The sequence below is a fragment of the Lithobates pipiens genome, unplaced genomic scaffold (assembly GCF_037356315.1).
Source record: "Lithobates pipiens isolate NorthernLeopardFrog02 unplaced genomic scaffold, aLitPip1_a1.2 Scaffold_19, whole genome shotgun sequence".
NCBI classification, from domain to species: domain Eukaryota; kingdom Metazoa; phylum Chordata; class Amphibia; order Anura; family Ranidae; genus Lithobates; species Lithobates pipiens.
This window is the reverse complement of record NW_027507764.1, coordinates 57,333,899-57,342,412: the sequence shown is the minus strand read 5'-3', so window position 1 is coordinate 57,342,412 and position 8,514 is coordinate 57,333,899.

Here is an 8,514-nt window from a genome sequence, read left to right as displayed (position 1 = left end):
GCCGGGTCACCGCTTCTTTTTCCAGCTCTTTTACTAGCGGTGGCCCGGTCTTCTGTCGTCGCCTCCGCCGCCGCCACCGCCACCTTCCGTTCTTCTTCTTCTTCTCCTGGAAATGTTGACTCAACGCTCTCTCCGGCCGCAATGCCAGGGACGCGCTGCGCGGCGACTTATATAGGGACAAAGGGCGGGGTCATCGGTTGATGTCACATGGTGACCCCGCCCCCTTACGATGTCACAGTCCTGGAGGATGCTGGGACTGTCACCATGTGACATCAACCCATGTGACATCAACCGATGACTTTGACTTTGGCTTTGAAACTTCAATTACATTGTAAGTGTTATTTTATATTCTTAAGTTCTTTTTAATAAATGGTTTTTACACTATTGGAGCCCTATTTTCTCTTCCATGGTGCACGTTTTGAGCCTTACAAATATGTGAGAGGTATCCCATGAAAAACACATTCAGCCATTCGTACATGGAAAGGGTGGTGTAAGGCGAACAGGAAGGATTCCTTTGAAGTAGGGGACAACTTTATATTTGCATGCTCACCGTGATCCTCTGTAGTGGGGGATCATGAAGTTCCGGTAATGCCGCGTACACACGACCAGACTTATGTCCGACAGACTTCCGAAGGAGTTCTGCCGGAGTTCTGCCGGAGTTCCGACAGAGTTCTGACGGACTTTTCGAATGAGCGGACTTGGCCACACACAATCACACCAAACTCCGACGGATTCGAACGTGATGACGTACGACTGGACTCGAATAAGGAAGTTCATAGCCAGTAGCCAATAGCTGCCCTAGCGTCGGTTTTAGTCCGTCGGAATAGCATACATACGAGCAAATTTTTCGGTAGGAACTGGGTCCGGCAGAGTTCTGGCGGAAAAATTTGAAGCATGTTCCATTTCTAAAGTCTGTCAGACTTTTGCGAATCAAAAGTCTGTTGCAGCCCACACACGATCGAATAGTCTGACGGAATCATTCCGTCAGACTTTGGATGTTGAAAAGTCCGCTCGTGTGTACGGGGCTTAAGAAGTAACTTCAGATATTTGGTGGTGGATTGAACACTTTTCGTTTATGGAAGATTCTATTTGTATCTAATCCATGCCAGCTGGACTTTTTCTTTGTTTATCTATTTGCTCATCATTTTGTGCGTGTATAGAGACTCTCAGTTCACGGGTGTTTTTAGATGTGATCACCTGATCTATATATTTTTTGTACACTAAGTTGTGGTCTACCCACTCAAGGGTGTGGCAGGGAATAATATTTATATTGTTTGCTCCCCAATCGGTCGGGGGCAGAATAGTATTGTATCTACATTGTCACTTTATTTTGTTATAGTGCACTTAGTACGGCTTAATATTTTTCCAAACTGAGTACAGACAAGCATGGCCGAGTATTGCTGGGTATCACCGAGTATTGCAGGGTATCACCGAGTATGGCTGGGTATTGCAGGGTATCAGAGAATGGGCGAGTATGGCTGGGTATTGCAGAGTATCACTGGGTATGGCTGGGTATTGCAGAGTATCACCGACTATGGCTGGGTATTTCAGAGTATCACCGACTATGGCTGGGTATTGCAGGGTATCACCAACTAAGGCTGGGTATTGCAGAGTATGGCTGGGTATTACAGGGTATCACCGAGTATGGCTGGGTATCACTGAGTATGGCTGGGTATCACTGAGTATGGCTGGATAGGGCAATTTATGGCAGAGTATTGGTAGGGTATTGCAGGGTATTGCAGAGTATTGCTGGGTATTGCAGATTATTGCTGGATATTGTGGAGTATTGGCAGGGCATTGCTGGGTATTGCAGAGTATTGGCAGGGCATCACAGAGTATTGGCAGGGCATTGCTGGGTATTCCAGAATATTGGCAGGACATTTCAGAGTATTGGCAGGGCATTGCCGGGCATTGTAGAGTATTGGCAGGGCACTGCAGAGTATTGGCAGTGTATTGCAGAGTATTGGCAGGGCATTGCTGGGTATTGCAGAGTATTGGCAGGGCATTGCTGGGTATTTCAGAGTATTGGCAGGGCATTGCAGAATATTGGCAGGGCATTGCTGGGTATTGCAGAATATTGGCAGGGCATTGCAGAGTATTGGCAGGGTATTGCAGAATATTGGCAGGGCATTGCTGGGTATTGCAGAGTATTGGCAGGGCATTGTAGAGTATTGCAGAGTATTGGCAGGGCATTGCTGGGTATTGCAGACTATTGGCAGGGCATTGCTGGGTATTGCAGAGTATTGGCAGGGAATTAATTGTCGGTGAGCAGCACTGTGGGCACTGCAGATGCAGCCCACAGCGCTGCTGACACCGATCTCTTCCCCTCTCACTGTACCAATCGGTACAGAGAGGGGAGGGAGGAACATGACGCCGGTTTGTTTACAAGTGATCGCTCCGTCATTTGACGGAGCGATCACGTGGTAAACGGCCACGATGAGCGGCCGTGATCCGTGATGCGTTGGGTCCTCTGGACCCGGCGGTCACAGATGCTCTCGAGTGCACGCCCCAGGGGCGTGCGAGAGCGGAATTCTGTGAGGACGTCATATGACGGCCTCCCAGAGTTAAGCAACCGCCCTGTAGCCGTCATTTGGCTATGGGACGGTTGTTAAGTGGTTAAGAACAGATTAACCGGGAGGAAAAGCCAGGGAAGCCGCAACCTGGATGGGGTAAGTACGGATCTGGCGGGGGGTTTGTTTGTTACCTCCCCAAAAAAATAGCACACCAGCCGCTGCTGGGTGTGAAACTTCTTGTCTGTCCTGAAATATGTATTGTATATCCTTATTGCAATCAGAATGTGCAAAGCTGGCCACAGACATGAGATCAGTGTTTTAATGCCACCATTTATTTTCATTGACATAAACAGAAACATTTCAAGCGTGCAACCTTATAGAGGGATCATAAAGCTACCAGCAATGAACCAGCAACTCAAGAGGCCCCCAGGCAATAGGAGATCATGGAGCCCTCTGTGTCCATGCTCACACTCAAGCCACACCCACACAAAGTCCCACCTACATATTGCACTGTCCACAGTTCCAGACCTCCTGAAAGGTTCATGCAGTATGCAGGATCAACATGGGAGAGCTCAAAGGGGATGCTGTTTTCTCATTTAATATCTTGGCAATTTGTCATTGGTTAATGCAGCAGTTACCTGCGCAGCAACAGGCTGAGGTTGGATAAAATTGGCGGGTTGCCAATGCCCGCAAATCTAGAGCAGATATAAGGAGGAAGTCCGGCCGTTACCCGCAGACCCCCCTTCAAGACAGGACCGGGACTCTGACGAGATGAAGCGCCGCTTACCTGAAAGAAGAGAGAGCCTTCTCCACCACCTCATTGAAAGAGTCGAAAGCTCTGGGGGTGAGGAGGGGATTTTGCGCAGCCTGGAGGAGGCTCAGTCATTGGCTCCGCCTGAACTACCTCTCATGAATATGGAGGAGAAAACCACCAGGAAGGAAGAAGAAGAGGCAGAGAAAGGATTCTTCTCCACAGCCTGACGGCAAGGAGGGAGCTAACAGCGATCCTCTCAGGAATGCACAGAAGCTACAATTAAGCAGAGCTACTCAGCCAGCCTCTGAGGAGGCCAGCAGTGAGCACAAGAGGAGTCCCCCGGTTGGTGAGACAATATATAATGCTAATGTGTCTGAATCTCATGTTAATATTGCTGAGTTACAAGTAATGGTTAATTCATTATCTAGTATGTTGAAAAATATTGTGTTTCAATGGTTTTTATTGAATTATACATAACAAAGTGTACAAAGAGTCGTAAATACAGCTCATACAACTTTTTAAACAACACATTATACCATAGGCGAACCCTGGTCCTATTAGGACCATATCTCTTGTATTCAGATGTTTCCATAGATATAGATGCCCTAAAGTATAGTAGCAGAAAGGAAAAAACAAAGGAAGAGAAAACGAGGGAAAGTGTGGATGGTAGGTCCCACCTTCAGGCAACCCTAAGGGGAACATGCTGTACCCAGAGGTGAAGGACCCCCCCCCCCCCCCATCCCAGTACATACAACTACTACTATATCATTCTATGCTGGACTGGAAACCATATGCATCTCATGTTGTCATCTAGCTCCATTAAGTTAGAATTCGCAATGAGTTAACCGTTGTTCTATGAACAAAAAAAAAAAACAATTAAACGATGAACTGATAGCTAACATGTACCACATCTGAGGATACCAGTGTGCATGGTATGACCAATTTGGAGCTGAGTCAGTATTGTGTACCATGTCGGCGCATAGAGAGAGAGGGAGCTTATGGGAACAATGAAGAAAGAGAGAGAGAGAGAGAGAGACGGAAAAAAAAGGGGGGGGGCAGAGGAGGGGGAGATGGGCAGGGCTTGCGTCATGTTGTGGGTGTTTAAATAGGCAAAGTGGCTAGAAGTGGTCAAATGAATTATGGTTGGGATTGGACAAACCAGGAATCCCAATCCTCCCAGAATTTCGCTGTTTTGGCTAGATACCCTTCTGCTGCGGCAAACATACGTTCATATGCTCCATGCAAGTGCACCAAATGTACAATTTCTGTACAGGAAATCTGTTCTGGGGACTTCCAGTTATGGGCTATCGTTAGTCTGGTCGCTAAGAGGATATTCGTAATTATGTAGCGAAATTTCTGAGGGTAGTTGTCTATGCCAATGGTTAGGATTGCCAGTTCAGGTGATGGGCTGATAGGAATATGCGTAATCTCTGATAATAGGCAGAATACATCTGTCCATAGTGGCGCAATCTTCGGGAATTCCCACAGTATGTAGTAGAGGGTCCCTGGGAGGTTACATTGTCTCCAGCAGGAGGCATCTACTGCGGTGTCATATGTGTGTAATTGATGAGGCGTTATGTACCATCATGTACCTTGTAGGTGAGTTCCCACAGGCTGGTGGATTTTGTAGCTATGTGGTTAAAGCGCAATGCACACTGCCACTGGTGTGGAGATTTGGAGGAATTCCAAGAACCTTTTCCCATTTCAGCATGGGGGAAGGGTCTCGAAGGTGTTCTTGCCCTTAAGTGTAGCGTAAAATATAGAGATGTCTTTGGCTGGGGAAGTGTGGCTAGTGAAATACTTCCAAATTTTCAGGGGGATGTATATTTGGAGATGTGAGTTTCGGATTAGACAGTGCGAGATTTGAATGTACTTGTAGTATTCCTTCAAGGGGAGCGAGAAAATTTGCTACAGCGAGGAGAATGAATGTATAAAATCCTTGTCATAGAGGTCGCAATATACTTCACACCTCTGTCTGTCTAAGAAGATACCTGCATGTGGGGAATATTTAGGTTGAGGATCTCTTCTGGAATAGGGGCTTGGTAAGTACAAGTGGAGGTAGGTAGATTTTTAAGGAGATAAGCAAATGCCCCTACGGATGCATGGATGGTTGGAGAGATACCGCGGTCATTTTTCCTCAGTTTGGGAAAACTGAGTAGCCAGTTTTTGAGGTTCTTGCCGGGGATTTGGGAAGCTTCCATAGAGCTCCAGTAATTAGTGGGTTCAGGTATGAACCATGCTCTCAGCTGTGCTAAGATTGTTGCATTATGATAATCCTGCATGTTGATGTACCCTATGCCGCCTACCATTTTATGTTTTACGAGGAGTTTTTGAGAAACTCTACTTCTTTTCCCTTGCCAAGCAAATTTTCTGAGAAGGGATTGGAGTTGCGTGAAGTAAGATGCGGGTAACGAAATGGGGAGTGCTCTAAAAAGGTATAGTAGCTGAGGGAGAATGATTATTTTGAATGCCACTAGCCTGCCTAAGGCGGAGAGTGTCAGCTTGGAGATCTTATCTAATTCCTTGGGGAGATTATGCAAGAAGGGGAGAAAGTTGGTATTGTAGAGGTCGCTCATGTCGCTAGTTAATTTAGTACCCAGGTATTGGAGAGAATGTGTAGACCATGCATATTGATGGCTGCTTTGCAGGTGCGCCTGTTGCTGCACTGGCATCGCTAAGGGAAGGATGTAGGACTTAGTGGTGTTAACCTTATAGTATGAAACACTACTAAATTCACCAAGAATACTTTGCACCGAAGCCAGGGAGGGAGCAGGGTCAGTCAGTGAGAAAATAATGTCACCAGCAAAGAGGCTGATCTTATGCTCAGAAGTTCCAATGCGGAATCCAGAGATGTTTTTCTGGGATCTAATTTTTGCTGCAAGGGGTTCAATCATAAGGTCAAAAATCAGAGGTGAAAGGGGGCAGCCTTGTCTTGTGCCATTTGATATGGCAAAGGTTGTTGAAAGCATGGACAGGCAGTATACTTGAGCTGAGGGGGAAGAGTATAAGGCTAAGATTGCAGTAAGGATAAATCCTTGAAAAACAAATTTCTCTAGGGTCATTCTAAGGTATTGCCAGTGAACCCTTTTGAATGCCTTCTCCGCATCCAAAGAAAGAAGCAGAGAAGGCACCCGATGGGTCACTGCGTGGTGGATAATGTTGATCATGCGCCTTGTAGCATTTGATGTCCCTTGACAAAACCCGACTGGTTGGGATGTATTAGCAGTGGCAGGATGTCATTAAGCCTATATGAAATGATTTTCGCATATAACTTCACATCGTGATTGAGAAGTGAAATGGGGCGAAAATTCTGTGGCAAAGTGGACTCCTTCCCTGGCTTCGGTATGGTAACAATTAAGGCTTTGAGCATTTCTGCAGGGAAAGAGGCAGAGGAGACAGCAGAGTTAAATACCGGAATCAGATGTTCAGTCAGTATATAGGAAAATTGCTTATAGTAGTCCCCTACAAACCCATCTGGGCCTGGAGCTTTATTATTCGGTAGCGTTTGGATGGCCTTCATGATTTCCTCCTGCGTGAATGAGGAATTTAGTTGTTCTAATTGTTGTGGGGTAAGCTGGGGCAAATTTATTGACTGCAAAAAAGCTTGAATCTGGGAGGGTTGGGGCTTGGGTAAAGTCGCCTTGCCTTCCAGATTGTAGAGACTACTGTAGTAAACGCTAAAGGCGTTGGCAATATCTTGTGGGTTGGATAGTCTAGAATTGGTGGTGGGATGGTGTAGGAAGGGAATGGGTGATTTTGGTAGATGGCCTTTAACCTGATGGGAAAGCAACTTACTGGGCTTATTCCCTTCAGAGTAAAACTTCATTTTGAAGCATTTTTGAGCTTTGTCATGGTATTCTAGAAGCAGGGTTCTAAGTTCAAGTCTAAGGGAGATCAGTTTAGATTTAAGTGTCGGGTTGGGGTGCTGTTAAGGAGGTCAGTAGTTTGCATGTTAGTGAGAATGTTGTCTATCAGCTGCCTCCGTTGCCTCCTGTCCCTTGCTCCATATTGAATGAAAAGCCCCCTCATATACGCTTTGTGCGATGCCCACAGAATGTGTGGGTCCGCAACAGAGTCCTTATTCTGTGAGAAAAAAGCTTTCAGGTTATCAGTGAGCATTTGGTTATACGGTTCTGATTGTAAAATCCTGGTGTTCAGTCTCTATAAATAAGCAGGGGGTACTGCTAGCAGAATCTTCTATAAAGATGCTCATCGGTGAATGGTCAGACCAAGGGGTGTATCACAGAGGAGGAGATTTTTTGCAAGGTCCAGGGGTCCGTCAAAAAAAGATCTATGCGTAAATATGAGTTGTGGCAAGGAGAGAAAAAAGTGAAGTAATTTTCGTCTGCGTGCTGGCATCTCCAAACATCTGCGACAGGTTCTCAGTAGGGGGTTTAGGGCTAGTCTATGGCGCTTGGTGTGGGCAGAAGAATCGAAGTCAGAATCAGGAGTACAGTTAAAGTCCCCACACCAGATCACCGCACCCCGCTGAATCTCAGCAACTTTCTTGTGTAGTTTGCGTAGAAATCGACCCTGGACATGGGGGGCGTATAGAGAGACTATGGTATAGGGAGCGCCATTGATTGTGCAGGTCAGAATGATGTAGCGGCCTTCAGGATCTTGGACGCAAAGGGTGGATTGGAATGCTAAAGAGTTGTTGATGGCAATTAAGACCCCTTTTTTTTTGTCGCTGTGTTAGCAAAGTAAATAGTGTTAAAATATTTGTTGGTGCAAGAAGGGGGGTGGCTGACTAAGAAATGCGTCTCTTGTGCACAGATGATGTCACATTTGGTTTGCCTGACCAGTGACCAGAAGGAAGCCCTTTTATAAGGGTGATTGAGCCCCTTGACGTTTATAGATACAGAGAGCAGCAGTAGGGGTATGTGCTACCTTAAATATGATAAGGGAGGAGTAGGAGTCCAAAGTGTTGCGCGAAGAGGTCCTCTATGGAGCTGTATGAGAGTAATGCAGAACTGACTCGGAGCGATATCTTGTTTGGAGTTACAACCTGCAAAGGTGAAAAAAAGGAGTTTATAGCAGTGGGGAGAGGGAGGAAGGATGGGGAGCAGATTAGGTGGATCAGGAGTAGCTCCCTTCAACAGGAATCAAGTATCGGATGGTCAGAGATGGTTCAGATGCGTGAGATAGGCGCCTGTGTCACAGGCAGAAGCTCGTGTTGTGTCCACTAGGTAGAACAAAAGGTAGGTATTAACTGGAGAGTGTTTCCGCAGGAATAGTCCTTGGCAC